This window comes from Nicotiana tabacum, chromosome 22 (genome assembly GCF_000715075.1).
Source record: "Nicotiana tabacum cultivar K326 chromosome 22, ASM71507v2, whole genome shotgun sequence".
Classification (NCBI taxonomy): domain Eukaryota; kingdom Viridiplantae; phylum Streptophyta; class Magnoliopsida; order Solanales; family Solanaceae; genus Nicotiana; species Nicotiana tabacum.
This window is the reverse complement of record NC_134101.1, coordinates 110286133-110306021: the sequence shown is the minus strand read 5'-3', so window position 1 is coordinate 110306021 and position 19889 is coordinate 110286133. Positions and strand designations below refer to the sequence as shown.

Genomic DNA, 19889 nt, shown 5'->3' with positions numbered 1-19889 from the left:
TTGGTAATTGATTATTGTTGAGTATTGGCTCAAGTTGAGTTTCATTATGTAAAGTAATTATTGAAAACGAGATTGATTATAGCTAAATCCCTTGCGGGCATGTTATTGTTGATATTGTTGAATCCCTTGTCGGGATGTTATTATTGATATTGTTGATTCCCTTGCCGGGACATATTGTTCCATTGTTTGGGCGAGGAAGAGTGTAAAGCACGAAGGGTGATGTCATGCATGATATTGTGAGTGAGTGTAATGCACGAAGGGTGATGCCGTGCTGATATTATGAGTATTAATGTACGAAGGATGATATCGTGCCATGATTTGAGGGTTAATGCACGAAGGGTGATACCGTGTCGATATTTTGAGGAATAATGCATGAAGGTTGATACCGTGCCATGATTATGTAAGGTAACGTATGAAGGGTGATGTCGTACCGTATCCTATGGTGAGGACGAGAGTAAAAGCACAAAGGGTGATGTCGTGCACGTGTTACCGTTTCATTATTTTTATTGATAGATATGTTGTTCATTATGCTTCTTTATTGACACTTCTTTATTGGGTACTGTTAAGATCTGACATTCCCCACAGCATGTCCCCTTCCCATCTTATTCTGTTGATTTTTGTTATTATGATTCTATTCGTATGTGATTTAACTGCACAGGTATATGTGGTTGTCGTGTCCTAGCCTTGTCACTACTTCGCCGAGGTTAGGCTCGACATTTACCAGTACATGGTGTCGGTTGTACTGATACTACACTATGTTCTCTTTTGTGCAGATTTCGATACTGGACCCGGTGAGCAGCTGATGTAGCTACCTTCAGTTTAGGGAAACCAAGGTAGATCTCCTGGCGTTTGCAGAGCCTAAAGTCCCCTTCCCTATTTTAGCTTTCCGTTGTCTCTTTTATTCCGAGAACAATTGTACTTTTTTTTTCAGACCAGTATTTGTAGAAATTCGTAGATGTTCGTGAGATTGTGACACCAGATTCATGGGTATACATGTATTGGAGTATTTGGATTTTTGTTAATAACTCTTCTGCGCTTTTCTTTATTTAGCTTTAATTACTGTTTACACTTGTTTGGGTCGATTGTTAATGTGTAGAATCTAACTGGTTGGCTTGCCTAGCTTTCATGAGTAGACGCCATCATGACTCCCGAAGGTGGGAAGTCCAGATCATGACAAGTTGGTTTAAGAGCTCTAGGTTGCTTAGGTCTCACGATTCACGAACAAGCTAGGTAGAGTCTGAGGGATCGGTATGGAGATGTCTGTGCTTATCCCCTAGAGGCTACAGAGTTTAGGAATAACTTCACATTTATTCTTCTCTGCCGTGTGATTTGACTTCTCAATGCTAATTGAACTTCCACTCTGTTCTTTCGCAGATGGTGAGGACACGTACCGCTTCATCAGCTGACCAGCAGCCCGAGCCCCTAGTGGAAGCTCCTACGCGGGGTAGAGGACGACACTATGCTAGAGGCCGAGGTAGGGGCAGGGCTCAGCCCAGAGTAGCAGCACCAGTGGCGGAGCCTCAAGTAGAGTTTAAAAAGAAAGCTCCAGCCCAGACCGTTCCAGCAGGACCAGCTTAGGTCCCAGAGTGGTTCATCGTTACTCTGGTACTCCAGGATGCTCTGGTCCGTCTAGTGGGCCTTATGGAGAGTGTCGCCCAAGTAGGCTTACTTTCTGTAGCACCAGCCGTCTCTCAGGCTGGGGGGATGAGCACAAACTCCCACTACTTGCACTCCGGATTAGGTGGTTCCTTAGTTATAGACTCCAGTAGCTCAGTCAGTTGGAGTAGTTCAGCCAGGTGTGGTAGCTCAGACCGGTGATGGAGCAGCTATATCTGTTGATGCTTTGTGTAGGTTAGACGGGTTCACCAAGATCTTCACTACTACTTATAGTGGTACATCTTCAGAGGATCCCCATGACTATTTGGACAGCTGTCATGAGGTTCTATAGAACATGGGGATAGTGGAGACCAATGGGGTCGACTTTGCTGCTTTTCGTCTATCATGTTCCGCCAAAACTTGGTGGAGGGATTATTGTTTGGCTAGACCAGCTGGGTCACCGTCTTTGACTTTGGATCAGTTCTCATCTATTTCTGGAGAAGTTTCTACCTATAACTTAGAGAGATAGCTATCGAAGGTAGTTTGAATGTCTCCAGCAGGGTTCTATGACCGTCACTCAGTACGAGACCAGATTCACTGCCTTGGCCCGTCATGCTCTTATCATACTTCCCACCGAAAGAGACAAGGTGAGGAGGTTCATTGAGGGACTCTCCCAGCCAATTCGATTGTAGATGGCTAAGGAGACAGGGAGCGAGATTTTTTTCCAGGATGCATCCAATGTGGCCAGGAGAGTTGAGATAGTTCTATTGCAGGGGAGAGGTCAGGGGTCTGACAAGAGGCCTCGTCATTCTGGCAGGTTCAGTGGTGCTTCATCTGGAGGCAGGGATTCTTTTGGTAGGGGCCATTCTCCCAAACCATTTCATTCAGCACTTCAGGCTTCTCACGGTGCTCCAAGTAGCTGTGGTTCTCGTATGCAGTATTCTGATCAGTTGCACTACAGTGTACCACCAACTCCTATTAGTGCACCTCTGCTCCAGAGTTTTCAAGGTGGTCACTCAGGCCGTCAGGGTCAGCAGTCCCAGTAGCCAAGAGCTTGTTATACTTGTGGTGACACGAGACATATTGCTATATTTTGCCCTCGAGCACCGAGCACCAAGAAGCATCAGGGTTCCCGTGCCATGGTTCAGGCACCGAGTGTTCCATCGCCCGTTCAGCCAGCCAGAGATAGGGGTCAAGGTGTTAGAGTTGGAGGTCAGGCCGTTAGAGGTGGAGGTTAGGTAGCTAGAGGTGGAGGCCAGCCAGCAGGAGGCCATTCTTGGGATGTAGTTCAGAGTGGTGGGGCCCAGCCTCGATGTTATGCTATTCCAGCCAGACCTGAGGCTGAGGCCTTTGATGCAGTTATCACAGGCACGGTTTTAGTTTGTAGTAAATATGCTTCAATTCTATTTAATCCGGGATCTAAATATTCCTAATATCATCTTATTTTGCCCATTATCTAGTTGTGCCTCGTGATTCTTTGAGTGCACCTGTATATGTGTCTACACCAGTGGGTGATTCTATTGTTATAGATCGAGTCTATCGCTCGTGTGTGGTTATTATTGGGGGTCTTGAGACCCGTGTAGATCTTCTACTTCTCGATACGGTAGACTCCGTTGTCATTTTAGGGATGGACTGGTGATCTACTTATCATGCTGTATTGGACTGTCTCACCAAGATCATGACCTTATCATTGCCGGAGTTGCCTTGTTTGGAGTAGAGAGGGACTCCTGGTCATTCTACAAGCAGGGTTATCTCATATATGAAGGATCGGCATATAGTTGATAAGGGATGCCTGGCCTATTTGGCGTATGTTCGCGATTCTAGTGCTGAGGTTCCTTCTATGGATTATGTGCCCGTTGTTCGTGAGTTTCCAGAGATGTTTCCTTCAAACCCGTCGGGGATGCCACCCGACAGGGATATTGACTTTTGCATTTATTTGGCTCTGAGCACTCAGCCCATTTCTATCCCACCATATCGTATGGCCCCGCTAGAGTTGAAAGAATTGAAAGAACAGTTATAAGACTTGCTCGATAAAGGCTTTATTAGACCTAGTGTCTCTCCTTGGGGTGCGTCAGTGTTTTTTGTTAAGAAGAAGGACAGATCGATGAGGATATGCATAGATTATCGGTAGCTGAACAAGGTCACAATCAAGAATAAGTATCCATTGCTGATGATTGATGATTTGTTTGATCAGCTTCAGGGTGCCAAAGTGTTTTCAAAGATTGATTTAAGATCTGGCTACTATCAGTTGACAATTAGGGCATCTGATGTCCCTAAGACAGCTTTTCGCACTCGGTACGAGCATTATGAGTTCTTAATGATGTCATTTGGGTTGACAAATGCCCCAACAACTTTCATAAATTTGATAAACTGAGTGTTCAAGCCTTATTTGGATTCCGTCGTGATTATCTTCATTGATGATATTTTGATCTATTCCCGCAGTCGGGAGGAACATGAGCAGCATCTTCGAGTTGTTCTCCAGACTCTGATGACAGTCAGTTATATGCTAAGTTTTCGAAATGTGAGTTTTGGTTGAGTTCAGTTGCATTCTTGGGTCATGTTGTATCAGCAGAGGGTATTCAGGTGGACCCTAAGAAGATTGAGGCAGTCAAGGACTAGCCTAGACCCGCATCAGCTACAGAGATCCAGAGTTTCTTGGGTTTGGCAGACTATTACCGTCGGTTTGTGGAGGGATTTTCATCTATTGCAACCCCGATGACCAGGTTGACCCATAAGGGTGTCCACTTCAGGTGGTCGGACGAGTGTGAGGCGAGCTTTCAGAAGCTCAAGACAGCTTTGACTACGGCGCTACTGTTGGTATTTCCTACAGATTCAGGGCCATATACAGTGTATTGTGATGTATCTCGTATTGGACTTGGTGCAGTACTGATGTAGAATGGTAAGGTTATTGCATATGCTTCGAAGCAGTTAAAGACCCATGAGAAGAATGATCCAGTTCATGATTTGGAGCTAGCAGCCATTGTTCACGCGCTGAAAATTTGGAGGCATTATTTATATGGCGTGTCGTATGAGGTGTTCACGGATCACAAGAGTTTGCAATACTTGTTCAAGCAAAAGGAGCTAAATTTGAGGCAGAGAAGGTGGTTAGAGCTATTGAAAGACTATGATATCACCAACTTGTATCATCCCGGGAAGGCCAATGTGGTGGCCAATGCTTTGACTAGGAAGTCAGCCAGTATAGGCAGCCTTACATATATTCCGGTCGGTGATAGACCTCTTGCTTTGGATGTTCAGGCTTTAGCCAATCAGTTCGTGAGGTTGGATGTTTCTGAGCCCAGCCGTGTGCTAGGTTGCACAGTCACTCGTTCTTCATTATTTGAGCGTATCCGAGATCGGCAGTATGATGATCCTCATTTGTTTGTCCTTAAGGACACGGTGCAACACGGGGGTGCCAAGCAGGTTACAATTGGAGATGATGAAGTTTTGAGGATGCATGGTCGTATTTGTGTGCCTAATATGGATAGACATCGTGAGTTGATACTAGAAGAGACCCATAGTTCCCCGTATTCCATTCATCTGGGCATCACTAAGATGTATCAGGACTTGCGGTAGCATTATTGGTAGAGGAGAATGAAGAAGGATATTGTTGCGTATGTAGCTCAGTGTTTGAATTGTCAGCATGTAAAGTACGAGCATTAGAGACCTGGTGGTTTATTCTAGAAGATTGAGATTCCTGAGTGGAAGTGGGAGCGTATCACTATGGACTTCGTTGTTGGACTCCCACGAACTCAGAGGAAGTTCGATGCAGTATGGGTTATTGTGGATAGGCTGACTAAGTTAGCGCACTTTATTCCTGTGGCAATTTCCTATTCGTCTGAGCGGTTTGTAGAGATTTATATCTGTGGAGATTGTTCGTCTTCATGGTGTGCCCCTGTCTATCATTTCTGATCGAGGTACACAGTTTATCTCGCATTTTTGGAGGGCAGTTCAGCGTGAGTTGGGTACTCGGGTCGAGTTAAACACAACATTTCATCCTCAGACGGACGAACAGTCCAAGCGTACTATTCAGATTTTGGAGGATATGCTCCGAGTATGTGTTATTGACTTTGGAGGTTCGTGGGATCAGTTCTTGCCATTAGCAGAGTTTGCCTACAACAACAGTTACCAGTCGAGCATCCAGATGGCTCCCTATGAGGCATTATATGGTAGGCGGTGTCGGTCGCCGATTGGATGGTTCGAGCCGGGAGAGGCTCGGTTGTTGGGTACAGATCTAGTACAGGATGCCTTGGATAAGGTTAAGATCATTTAGGATAGGCTTCATACAACTCAGTCCAGGCAAAAGAGTTATGCCGACCGTAAGGTTCGCGATGTGGCATTCATGGTCAGAGAGCGACTATTGCTTCGAGTGTCACCCATGAAGGGCGTGATGAGATTTGGGAAGAAGGGTAAGCTAAGCCCTAGGTTCATCAGTCCTTTTGAGATTCTTGATCGAGTGGGAGAGGTGGCTTAAAGACTTGCGTTGCCGCCGAGTTTATCAGTTGTGCACCCAGTGTTTCATGTGTCCATGCTTTGGAAGTATCACGGCGATCCATCCCACGTGTTAGACTTCAGCACTGTCAAGTTGGACAAGGACTTGACCTATAAGGAGGAGCCGGTAGCTATTCTAGACCGGCAAGTTCGTCAGTTGAGATCGAAGAATTTCCCTTCAGTTCGTGTGCAATTGAGAGGTTAGCCTGTTGAGGCAGCGACCTGAGAGACCGAGTCCGATATGCGGAGCCGATATCCTCATCTTTTTACCGACTTAGGTACTTTTCTATGTCCATTCGAGGATGAATGATTGTTTTGGAGGTGGAAAATGTGCTGATCCTAAAGGTCATCTTTTGTTTTAGAAGTCAAATTTGCATCCCTAGGCCTTGAAAACCTCTTTTTGTCTTACCTCGATTTGCGTGAATAGTTCGGACGTGTTTCCGGAAAGCTTTTATGTGAAATTTAAGAAAAATGATGATATTGGCCTTTGAAATTTATTAAAGTTGACTTTGGTCAACATTCTTGGTAAACAGACTCGGAACCGTGACTTGACAGTCCCGTAGGGTCCGTAGTAAAATATGGGACTTGAGCGTATGCCCGGAATCGAATTCCGAGGTCCCTAGCCCGAGAAAAGAATTTTTAAAGAAAAGTGTTTACTGGAAATATAAAGGCTTTTTGAAATGAAATGATGAGTGTTCTTGATGGTATCAGGCCCGTATTTTGGTTCCGGAGCCTGATATAGGTTTAAAAGAATAATTACGTTGAATCTGTGAAATTTGGTAAGAATCAAAGCTGATTTGTTATAAATCGGGCCTTTAGTTGAGAAAATAGAAATTTTAATGTTCTTAAGGAATTTCATGAATTTGAGGTTGAATTCGTAGTTGTTGATGTTATTTTGATGATTTGATTGCACGAGCAAGTCCGTATGATATTTTTAGACTTGCATGCATGTTTGATTTGGAGCCTCGAGGGCTCGAGTGAGTTTTGGATAGGGCACTGAATGAATTTGGAGTTAGAAAAATTGTTGTTGCAGGTTCAGTGATGTTGCAGGCTCTGATCTTGCAATTGCGAGGTCAGGCTTCGCAATTGCGAGCCCAACAGGCTTGGCAATTGCGAGGGTTTGATTGTATTTGTGAATAAAACCCAGGCCTGCCTTGATCGCATTTGTGATCCCCTCCTTCGCAATTGTGAAGTCATCATGGAGGGCCAGTTATCGCAATTGCGAGGGGAGCAGACAATGCAACAGGTTCGCAAATGTGAAGCCTGTTTCGAATTTGACTGTCGCAATTGCGACATCTGCGACCTGTTAAGTGGGATTTTGATGGGATTCCTCTTCATTTTTACAACTTTTCAAACTCTAAACTCCCATAGGCGATTTTCTTGAAGAGAGTTCTTCCCCAAATCATAGGTAAACGATTTCTAACTTATTTTCTTCAATCTATAATATCATTTTACAAGATTGTACTTCAAAATCTAGGGTTTTTCATGGAAATTCGGGGGTTTTGGGTAGAAGTTAGGGTTTTCAAATTTTGGGGATATGGACCTCAATTTGAGGTCTTATTTCAAAACTAATTACATATTTGAGTTCGTGATTGAATGGGTGATAGAATTTTGGTTCGAACTTCGGGTTTTGACCCAGCAGGCTCGGGGTCGATTTTTGACTTTTTGGGGAAAATAATGGGAAATCTGTTTTCATGCATTATAATTGGTTTATTTAGCATCTATTAACGTTATTAAGTAAATTGTGGCTAGATACAAGCGAATTGGAAGTGGAACCGAGAGGTAAAGCGGTAGTTGAGGTTTAATCTTGTCCGCGGATTCGAGGTAAGTGTTTGGCCTAACCTTAGCTTGAGAGAATAGGAGTTGTGGTCTTATTTGCTATGTGTTAGTATTGAGTACGACGTATAGGTGTGGTGACGAGTATCTATACGTTGGTGTCAAGCATGTCCATGAGTCTTATATCATGATTGTTGTGACTCTATTATGTATCGATCATGCTCAAATTGATGATTATAAATGTTGAACAAAGCTTATGAAAGTTCTTGGTAATTGATTATTGTTGAGTATTGGCTCAAATTGAGTTTCATTATGTAAAGTAATTGTTGAAAACGAGATTGGTTATAGCTGAATCCCTTGCCGGGATGTTATTGTTGATATTGTTGATTCCCTTGCCGGGACATATTGTTCCATTGTTTGGGCGAAGAAGAGTGTAAATCATGAAGGGTGATGTCGTGCATGATATTGTGAGTGAGTGTAATGCACAAAGGATGATGTCGTGCCGATATTATGAGTGTTAATGCATGAAGGATGATGTCGTTCCATGATTTGAGGGTTAATGCATGAAGGGTGATATTGTGCCGATATTGTAAGGAACAATGCACGAAGGGTGATGTCGTGCCATGTTTATGTAAGGTAACGCATGGGGGGTGATGTCATGCCGTATCATATGGTGAGGACGAGAGTAAAAGCACGAAGGGTGATGTCGTGCACGTGTTACTGTTTCATTATTTTTATTGATAGATATGTTGTAATGATACTACACTCTGCACTCTTTTGCATAGATTTCGGTACCGGACCCGGTGAGTAGCTGAGGTAGCTGCCTTCAGTCCAGGGAGACCAAGGTAGATCTGCTGGCATTCGCAGAGCCTAAATTCCCCCTTCCTTGTTTTAGCTTTCCACTGTCTCTTTTATTCCGAGAAAAGTTGTACTTTTCTTTTCAGACCAGTATTTGTAGAAATTCATAGATATTTGTGAGATTGTGACACCAGATTCATGGATAGACATGTATTGGAGTATTTGGATTTTTGTTATAACTCTTCCGCGCTTTTCTTTATTTAGCTTTAATTACTGCTTACACATGTTTGGGTCGATTGTTAATATGTAGAATCTAAATGGTTGGTTTGCCTAGCTTTCACGAGTAGACGCCATCACGACTCCCGAGGGTGGGAAGTCCGGATCGTGACAGTGGTGCAGATGTGTCTCTAGGATTTTCTTATAGCCATAACACCGAATCTCTGATGCACTGGGTAAGTTATATGTTCGTTGATCTAAGGTTGAGTTACATTTAAGAGCAATATAGAAATCAGATAATTGGGGAACATTTAAGAGAGATTTTAGGAAAATAGTGTATAGATTTACCTTCAATATGTCCATCAACTTTTTTTATTGTTGATTCATTAATTCTTGTTGAACAAGCCATCCTATTTGCTAATTCATTATCATGATCGTAGAAGTACAACTGTAAATTCCTAGGTTTTTCATTGGAAGGAACTAAATCATCTATAAAATGATACATCTGTCCCTGGACTCTAAATGTGCAGATACCGCAATTTCTTATCGCTAGATCTTTATCATTCCTGACATCAAGTGGAGTAAATGCAAACATATTGTTGTATGTTCTAATATAAGTTCGAAAGTATTCAGATTCTTCAGTATTTCCAAATTATAACTCTGATAATTTAGTTGGCATTTTATGAGATGTCAACCTTATTAAACCACTATTACAGCTAAATCATGGAGGTTCATATTCGAACTTCTTTGCACGACAGTATTGGTAGTTCGGAACCTTTTTTTAGAGCAACATACTCACTTCGTTGCTCTTTAATGGCCAGACACACCTTTCTGGCCCGCATATGAACTGAATATGAAAGAAGTATCATTAAGAAAAAGGAAACACCAAGGCATACGTATGGTGGACATTATTGTAATACAAAGTTTGTGCAAACCTTTCATTGGGACGACGTTCAAGGTAACAGGACGCAGATTAGATGTATCCGATGTGGACTCTTATATACAAATAATCACAATTTACAGTAATGTACAAACAATATATCATTCTCAAAAAAGTACAATGTAAAGGCAGGTTTATCTGTTTCATGAATTGTCACGACCCAGAATTTTTACATTCGGGACCGTGATGGCGCCTAACATTTCACTTGTTAGGCAAGCCAACGTTAGAGTATTTGTCTATTTTTAATAGTTCAAATTAAATAATAATGAAGAAACCGCAATAGCTGAAATAACTATGAAGTAAAGAGGGGAAAACATAACAACAGAAATCTATAATACAGCCTGAATCTGGTGTCGCAAGTGCACGAGCTACTAGAATACTACAGATAAAGATCTGAATAAAAGTAAATCTGTCTGAAAGAAAAATACACAGTTAAGATAAAGTGGAAGGGGACTTTAGGGTTGCGAACACCGAGCAACCGTACCTCAAGTCTCCACATTGATAGCCAACTCGAGCATGCTAATGACCATCATTGGGACCGACTCCAAAATCTGCACAAGAAGTGCAGAGTGTAGTATGAGTACAACCGAATCTAACACATTATTGACCAAACGATTCAAAACAAGTTTTAGAAACTACTCACGAATGAAAAAATTCAATTTAGGTCATTATTGAAAAAGCCAACAAAGTAAACCCCCAGCCCACTTGGTCAAAATCGGAAATTAGGACCAAAACATGATTACCCATTCATTCCCGAGCCTAGTTATGTGATTAGTTTCGAAATCTGACCTCAATGCGAGGTCTAAATTTCAATTTTAAAAAATCCATAATTCTACCCAAATCCATAATTTCTATCATGGAAATCCTAAATTTAATGATGAATGTAATGGGTAATTGGAAGAAAATATATTAAGGTCACTTACCAAAGAAATTAGGAAGAATAACTCTTGGGAAAATCACCTCTAAGGTGTTTAGGGTTGAGAATTTGAAAGATTGGGAAAAAATCCCGTCTCACTCAGCTTTTGACCAGGCGCAGATGTTGCAATTGCGAACACCGCAAATGCCATACATACTTTGCAATTGCGAAGAAACTCCATCTCTGCTATCATCGCATACGATGATTTGTTCGCAAACGCAAATTCTGGCCCTCCGCAAATGCGACCTATCGATCGCAAATGCGATCCCTTGTTACCCAGCCATTCTACGCAAATATGAGGAATGGGTTCGCAAATACAAACCTGAAAGGAGTCTTAATAGTTTGCAAATGTGAGCATTGACCTCGCAAATGCGAGATTAGAGGCTACACCAGAACCAGATCCTCACCAGCCATTTTCTTAAGTCCAAACCACTTTGAAGCCTATTCGAAACTCACCTGAGCCCTCGAGGCTCCATACCAAACATTCACACAAGCCCAAAAATATCATACCAACTCGCTCAGGCGATCAAAATACCAAAATAACATCTAAAACTACAAATCGGACACCAAATTGAATGAAACTTTCAAACAAACTTAAGAACTTTCATTTTAACAACCGGACGTCCGAATCACGTCAAACTAACTCCGTTTTGCACCAAATTTTGCAAACAAGTTGTAAATATAGTAATGAACCTAGACAAAGTTTCGCAACCAGAATTTAGACCCCGTATAAACAAAGTCAAACTTCGGTCAAATTTATAAATTCTTTAAACCTTTAATTTCAAATTTTTAACAAGTTGCGATAACTCAAGCTAGGGACCTTCGAATTTGATTCCGGGCATATGCTCAAGTCCCAAATCATAATATGGACCCGCTAGGATCGATAAAATACGGATCTAGGTATGTTTGCTCAAAATGTTGAACAAGTCAACTCAAATAAATTTTTAAGGCACAAATTCACGTTTTAATCAATTTTTCACAATAAAGCCTTCCGTAAAAAGATACGAACTATGCCCGCAAATCGAGGAAGGATAAAGAGGGCTATTTGAGGTTTTGAAACACAAAATTAAGGGTTAAATCTCTAGATGACATTTCGGGTCATCACATTCTCCACTTCTAAAACAAACGTTCGTCCTCGAACGGATATAGAAAAGTACCTGGACCGGTGAAAAGGCTTGGATATCTACTCCGTATGTATGACTCGTACTCCCAAGTGGCTGCCTTGACCGGCTGACCTCTCCACTACACTTGAACTGAAGGGTAACTTTTGGACCTCAACTACCGCACCTGCCGGGCTAGAATAGCCACCGGCTTCTCCTCATAAGTCAAATCCATGTCCAGTTGGACTGAGCTGAAATCTAACACATGGGACGGATCATCGTAATACTTCTGGAGCATAGACACATGGAACACCGGATTGACTGCTTATAAACTAGTTGGCAATGCCAACTTGTAGGCCACCTCACCCACTCTCTCAAGAATTTCAAAGGTTCCGATATACCTAGGGTTCAACTTGCCCTTCTTTACGAACCTCATCACACGCTTCATGGGTGAAACCCAAAGAAATACCCTATCTCCAACCATTAATGCAACATTATGAACTCGATGGTTGGCATAACTCTTCTGCCTAGACAGAGTTGTGCAAAGTTGATCCTGAATAATCTTGACCTTATCCAAGGCATCCTGTACCAAATCTATACCCAACAATCGAGTCTCCCCCGGCTCAAACCATCCAATTGGGGAACGACACCGCCTCTCGTATAATATTTCATAGAGAGCCATCTGAATGCTTGACATGTAGTTGTTGTTGTAGGCAATCTCCGCAAGTGGAAAGAACTAATCCCAAGAACCCCTGAAGTCTATAACACAAGCGCGAAGCATATCCTCCAATATATGAATAGTGCGCTCAAATTGTTCGTCCGCCTGGGATGAAACATTATGCTCAACTCAACTTGCGTGCCTAACTCACAATGTACTGCCCTTCAGAAGTGCAAGGTGAACTGCGTACCTCAAATAAAAATGAAGATTGATTTGAGGTCTGGCTACCATCAGTTGATGATTAGGGCATCTGATGTCCCTAATACAATTTTTCGGACTCGGTATGGGCATTATGAGTTTCTAGTGATGTCATTTGGATTGACAAATGCCCTAAAAACATTTATGGATATGATGAACCGGGTGTTCAAGCCCTACTTGGATTCCTTTGTGATTGTATTCACTAATGATATCTTGATCTATTCCCGCAGTCCAAAGGAGCACGACCAACATCTTCAGATTGTACTTCAAACTCTGAGAGATAGCCACTTGTATGCCAAATTTTCAAAGTATGAGTTTTTGTTAGACTCAGTCGCCTTTTTGGGGTACGTATTATCGGCAGAGGGCATAAAGGTGGATCTTAAGAAGATTGAGGCAGTTCAAAACTGGCCTAGACCTACTTCAGCTACAAAAATCTGAATTTTCCTAGGTTTGGTGGGTTATTACCGTCAGTTCGTGGACGAGTTTTCACATATAGCAGCCCCATTGACCAGATTGACCCAGAAGGGTGCCCGTTTAGATGGTCGGACAAGTGCGAGTTGAGCTTTCAAAAGCATAAGATTGCTTTGACCACGACACCAGTGTTGGTGTTGGCCATAATTTTAGGATCTTACACGGTGTATTGTGATGCATCTCGTATTGGGCTCGGTGTAGTATTGATGCAGGATGGCAGGGTGATCGCATATGCATAGTTGATAAGTAGGGATTTAACTACTTATTTACACTCTTTGACTTTCGTTTTAGCTCAAAATTGCTTAAAGGCATTCCCGAATACTATTGAAATGTGCTTGCTTGCAGGAGTATTAGAACATAAGCTAAAGAGATAAAAATCAACTCAAGAAGGAGTAATTTTGGATAAGGACAGAAATAAGGCAAAAAGGGCATTGTGTGGACCGCACAATATTGAGTGTGGTCGTAGATAATGAAGAAGACCTCTAACAAGAAATGACATGCAAAGTGCGGACCGCACAATTCTGGTGCGGCCGCAGAAGACAAAGATTAGAGAGATGGGATTTCAAGTTCAAGAAGATATGCGAACAACACCATTTTTATGTGGCCGCATAATCAAGAGTGCAGCCGCACTCATAAATGTGTGGTCCACAGAAGTTGAATGAGTGTGGCCGCAATCCAGAATTATGTGGCCGCAGAACTAGAACCTGTCAAGCCAAGTCCCATTGTGCGGACCGCAAACATAATTGTGCGGTCACACAACCTCCGCAGGGGTATTTTTGTCAGATATTTTTAGCTTAGTATAAATAGATCTTTTTGCCATTGTTTGGGCAAGTTTTGTTTTGGGAGAGCACCTGAGCCATTTTTCTTTACTGTTTTGAGTAATATTGTACTACATTAGCTTCTAAACATTAGATTTTCTTTCCCTAATCAATTATTATGCATTCTATCTTAATTTCTTCTTGTATTTCTTCAGTTACTAAATTTCTAGCTAGGGTGTGGCCTAACCCTTGTGTGGGTACCGAATGGGAATTTGATTTAGAGCTTGTTTTATTGCCGAACAGGGGTTATGCAAGTGCTATATTCCCGCCCCGCATTAGGGCGGGCAACTTCCGAATCACAAATGTGATGCTTACACTACTTGAGCAATGCGGATTCTTCACCGGGGATCCAAGTCAAAATGCTTACAAGCATCTCAAAGGGTTCGTCGATACTTGTTGGGGGAGCAAGCAAACCAATGTCTCTGAGGACGCACTGCGATTGAGGCTATTTCTATTTTCTCTAAAGGGAAAGGAATTGGATTGGTTAGAGAGATTGGGCAATCATTCCATCCATACATGGGATGAGTTGGCGAAAAAAATCATTGCCAAATTCTTCTCTCGGGGACATATGGCGACACTTCGGGATGAGATTCTCACGTTCAAGCAAGAACCCAATGAGCCATTGCACGAGATTTGGGAAAGATATCGTACCATGGTTAAAGAGTGACCGAATAATGATATGACTGAGGCCATGATTCAACAAACCTTCTACAGGGGGGTCAACACAACAAATCAATGTGTCGTAAATCAACTTGCCGGTAGGAACTTCATGAACACGCCTTATGCCAAAGCTTTTGAAAATCTTGATGAGATGGTGGATACCTCATCGGCATGGCAAAGTAGAGCCAATGTTCCTCAAGGTGACCCAAATGTCATTCACCTACACTAGGAACTACATGATCATGGGCAAGCTATTGCCGAGTTGACAACTACAATGAACTAATTGGCCAAAACTCAGCTTTAACAAGCTCAAGGGCTGAAACAAGTGAATGTGATGAAAGGTTGAATATGATAATAAACAAGAGACGGCAACAAGGTCAACGAATGCACAGTCGTCCGGAACAATTCATGCAAGTTGATAGTGGTTATGATCAAGGTGATTCATTCAATGAACAAGAAAAAGAAGTTCAATATGTCAATAATTATCAAGGCCAAAGAAACAACACTCAAGGACAAAATCAACAACAATGGTGGCCGCAAGGAAATCAAGGAAATTGGAACAACCAAGGCCACCAAGGCAATTGGAGTGGTGGTACAATAATCAAGGCAATTGGAATAATCAAGGTAACCAAGGCAATTGGGGAGGTAACCATCAAGGCAATTGGGGTGGCAACAATCAAAGCAATTGGGGAGGCAATAGCCAAGGAAGGTGGAACAACAACAACAACCGGGGGTCGAGTTTTCAAAGGCCCCCGATGTTCCAACAACCAAGAAATCCACCTCCATATCCTTCTCAAGGTCTGAGCTCTTCTAACAATGAGATAGGTTGAATTGAGAACATGTTTAAATAGATGATGGAGAAGATTGCTGACTCTGATGCTCAACTAGCCTCTCGCAACACTTCTATTCACAATTTGGAAGTTCAATTAGGCCAAATCTCGCAAGCTTTCAACACTCGTCCTATGGGGGCACTACCTAGTGATACGGTAGTGAACCTGAAGGGTGGGAATAATACGGGATATGCTATGGCCATGAATACAAGAATTGGAAAAGGTGGAGATGCAACCACCTCAAATCAAAGAAGAATTGTGGATGAAGATGTTGTGGTTTAAGAAGATGAAATTCCAAGCAATGTGGTTCAAGTTGATGAAGAAGTGAGAATTGATATTGATGAAAATGTGGAGGAGACGCAAGAAGTAAACCCATATAGGGAACACGTGATTGACATGTCGGATCCGGTAGTGCCGAAAGCTAAGGCACCAATGCCAAGGCCTCCTCTTCCATACTCTCAAAGGCTTGCAAAGCAAAATAGTGAGAACCAATTCAAAATGTTTATTGATATGATGAAGAGTGTCTATTAATGTGCCGTTGGTTGAGGCCTTGGAACAAATGCCGAGAATGCAAAATTCATGAAGGACTTGGTAAACAAAAAGAGTTCGATGAATTGTGAAATAATTAAGATGACACATCAAGTGAGTGAAATTGTCCACTCAATGGCTCCTAAGTTGGAAGATCAGGGCGCTTTCACAATCCCTTACACTACTGGGAGTGCCAACTTTGCCAAAGCATTATGTGATCTTGGGGAGAGTATCAACTTGATACCCTATTCGGTGTTCAAAACTTTGGGGATTGGGCAACCAAGACCCACATCTATGAGGTTGCAAATGGTGGATCGTACAATGAAGAGACCTTTGGGCATTATTGATGATGTGTTGGTTTGAGCTGACAAGTTCATCCTCCTAGCAGACTTTGTGATTCTTGATTGTGAAGTGGACTATGAGGTGCCTATCATTTTTGGGTAGACCTTTTCTTGCTACAGGGAAGGTTCTTGTTGATGTGGAAGCCGGTGAGCTCACTATCCGAGTGGGTAATGAAAAGGTGGTCTTCCATGTGTGCAAATCTATGAGGCAACCGAATAGCAATGAAGTTTGTTCGTTCATGGATTTGGTGATGGATGTGATTATTGATGATGCTAGTGGCACAATGAATGTTGAGGATAATTTGGAAGCCGTTTTTCTCAATCTTGACGATGATGAGGAGAAACAAGGTTATGTGGAGTGTGTGAAAGCATTGCAAGGCATGGGTTCGTACACTTATGAGCCCCACAAGCTATATTTGGATCTTGAAAACCGGAAAACTCCTTCAACAAAGCTCTCAATCAAGGAGCCTCCTGTCACACCTCCTTTTTTACTACAACCCCCGAGAAGGGTGTATAAGGGAGTTTTTTCCAATTAAAGTAACAATCAAAACGGGATTTATTCCAATTAAAATTCAGAGTCGCCACTTGGGATAATTTTATGGTGTCCCAAGTCACCAGTTCAAATCCCAAATCGAGGACAAGATTGATTTTGCATTACAGTCCGCGAACACAGAAATCCGGATAAGGAATTCTGTTAACCCGGGAGAAGGTGTTAGGCATTATCATATTCCGTGGTTCTAGCACGGTCGCTCAACTGTTATAATCGGCCTATTATTTAATTTTAATACATGTTTTAGCCTATTGTGTAATTTTAAACTTTATAACCGCTTTTAATTAGTTTTAAGAAAAAATTGCAACGTCATTTAAAATACGTCTTGAACCACGTCACATAAATGCACCCGCGACTCTCGACATATTTTATCTAACATTATTGAGATTTGGATTTGGATCACATAAATGCGCACCCGAGTTTAGGAAGGTAATTTTTCAATAGCGCGACTAAAGCAACTACGCACTTAAGAATTATTTTCTAAACTACTTTGATATTACACATGAAAGGCTCTATCCTCTTTGCTTGTCGCAATTGCCAAATTAACTGATCGTTAAACAATCCAAAGGCCATTCACATATGAAGACACGTCTGAAAGAATAGAATGACATAAACCATGACTGAAATCTTATTCCAACAAGTTTGAATTGGTAAATATGAAAATTAACTCAAACCAGAACTTGCCACTTTACTTAATTAAGCCTCTTTTCATCACATTTACCACCTAAACACATAGAACTTTCAAAAGGTCTAAAGTTATCCATCCAAACGTTCTTGGCAGTGTACTTTATACAAGAATTCAAAAAGCACAAATCATACAAAATTTGCACAAATCACATTAACACTTTTCAAAATACAGTAAGGAGTCACAAATACAAAGAATCTATGTACGGTGATTTCTAGTCCACTTCATTTACTAATGGTACCACTGATTCAACCCAAAATTCCCGTGACCCATTTCAATTACTTCCATAACAGTTCAATTGCATATAACACCGTTCAAGAGCCATGTACCATTCCAACCATGTATATTTTAGTTACTACAACTTATCTTTACATTTTAACTACCAAACTGTGAAGATGAATCCAAATCATGAAGTTTAAACCACTTCCTAAGCCAATATGCAGAACAATAACTTAAAATCTAAAGATGCCCATATTTCAAACCCACACAACAAATCGGCATATATAAGTAATGTAGATTCAAAATTAAAACAAGGAATCAAATTCAAATTTATTAAACCAATTCCATGTAGTTGCTCTCATGCTTCAAGAATTTGACTAACTTATACCCATTATTCCCATAAAGTATTAACAGAAAACACCTCATAACCTAAGATCATCCGGAGTTTATGAAGGACTGAATTTTTATTATCATTTTAAGGTCGAACAATTACAGAGCGTTTGTGTTTACCTGCTAAGCGAAGGAAATAACTGAATCGAGCCACATCAAGGCTCGAGGAACAGTAAGGACGAAGCTCAGCAAGAAATTCTAGCAAACAGCAACAGACTTCAAACTTAATAGCTTCCCTCGTCAGAATGATCCTTTAACAAAACTTTTACAGCAACAATTGTTTGATGTGAACATAGATCGAAATCGATGCCGGAGGACTCGAAGACAACCTCAACTATTTAAGAAATGAAGACTAGAAATGGCTGATGTTTTCTTCTAAAAAATCGAAGTGAGTGATGAGAGCCTTGTTTTTCCCTTCCCCTATTTTCTCGTTCCTTTCCTCTCATTCTTGTACATTTTTTGTGCGTGTATATGTTTATGTCAAAAAGAAGAAGATGAGAAGTGACGCTATGCTCTAAGGGGTGAGGTCTCTTGGTGTTATACAGCTGAAGCCTTCTTCTCTAGGTTTCCACCATTTTTTGAGGAAGAAGCAACGGTGGTGTCAAGGAGATGAGAAAACGATGGGGATGGGGGTTTGTTCTTGTGCCGCGGATCTGATTGTTGCTTTGAGGAGAATGAAGAATAAGAAAGTAGCCAGGGGAAGCTGCCTTCCTTCTCTTGTCTAAGGGTCCCCTTTTATGTGAGGGATTAGGGTATAGGTTAATGGGTATTTGGGTAGGGAGATTGGGCTTGGGTTGGACAGATTTTGGGTTAATTAATTGGGGTCAATTTAAGGATTGGCCCAATTTTGAATAAACAAGGCCAAACATTTTTTCTATTTTTCTTCTATTTTTTATTCTTTCTTTACTTTAATTAATAAAACAAAAACCTAAATTAAGCTATTTTTGTAGAAATTAAATTTATTTATTTATTTTTAATATTAAAACAACTAATTAACTTAAAACTAAAGGAAAATGCAAATTTAAGAGACTAAAAGTTAAAATGTAAAAATGACAATTTTTAGGACTTTTTCTATGATTTAAAAATATTAAAAATGCATGAAATGCAAAATAAAGAAAAATTCCTAAAATCAATAAAAATTATTTTTGGTTTATTTTTAGGAGTTATTTTCATGTAGGGCAAAAATCACGTGCTCATACCTCCCACTTTGGAGTTAAAGCCATTGCCTCCGCATCTTATATATGAATTCCTTGGGCCTTCTTCCACTTTACCAATTATCCTTTCTTCGTGCTTAACTAACATGCATGTAGAGTCCACATTGGAGGTGCTACAAAGGAGGAAAAGAGCAATTGGATGGACATTGGCGGATATCCGGGGCATAAGCCCCGCCTTTTGCATGCACAAGATTATTTTGGAGGAGGGTGCCAAACCCTCTGTTAAACATCAAAGGAGGCTAAATGAAGCAATGCAAGAGGTGGTGAAGAAGGAGATAATCAAGTGGTTGGATGTCGGAGTTGTTTACCCCATTTTCGATAGCTCATGGACCTCTCCGGTGCAATGTGTCCCAAAGAAAGGAGGAATGATTGTGGCAACAAATGACAAGAATGAATTGATCCACACAAGAACTATCATCGGGTGGAGAGTGTGCATG

General features: G+C 41.3%; 1 long non-coding RNA gene across 1 annotated transcript; it reads right to left on the bottom strand.

Annotated features, from left to right (window-relative positions):
• Window positions 1-10094: 10094 nt before the first annotated feature.
• LOC142176574 (uncharacterized) lies at window positions 10095-18953 on the bottom strand. Its single transcript, XR_012705252.1, has 2 exons — window positions 18359-18953; window positions 10095-10365 (listed from the first exon to the last, which is right to left on the bottom strand). It is a non-coding gene; the product is annotated as an uncharacterized LOC142176574 (long non-coding RNA).
• Between the last annotated feature and the right edge of the window lie 936 nt (window positions 18954-19889).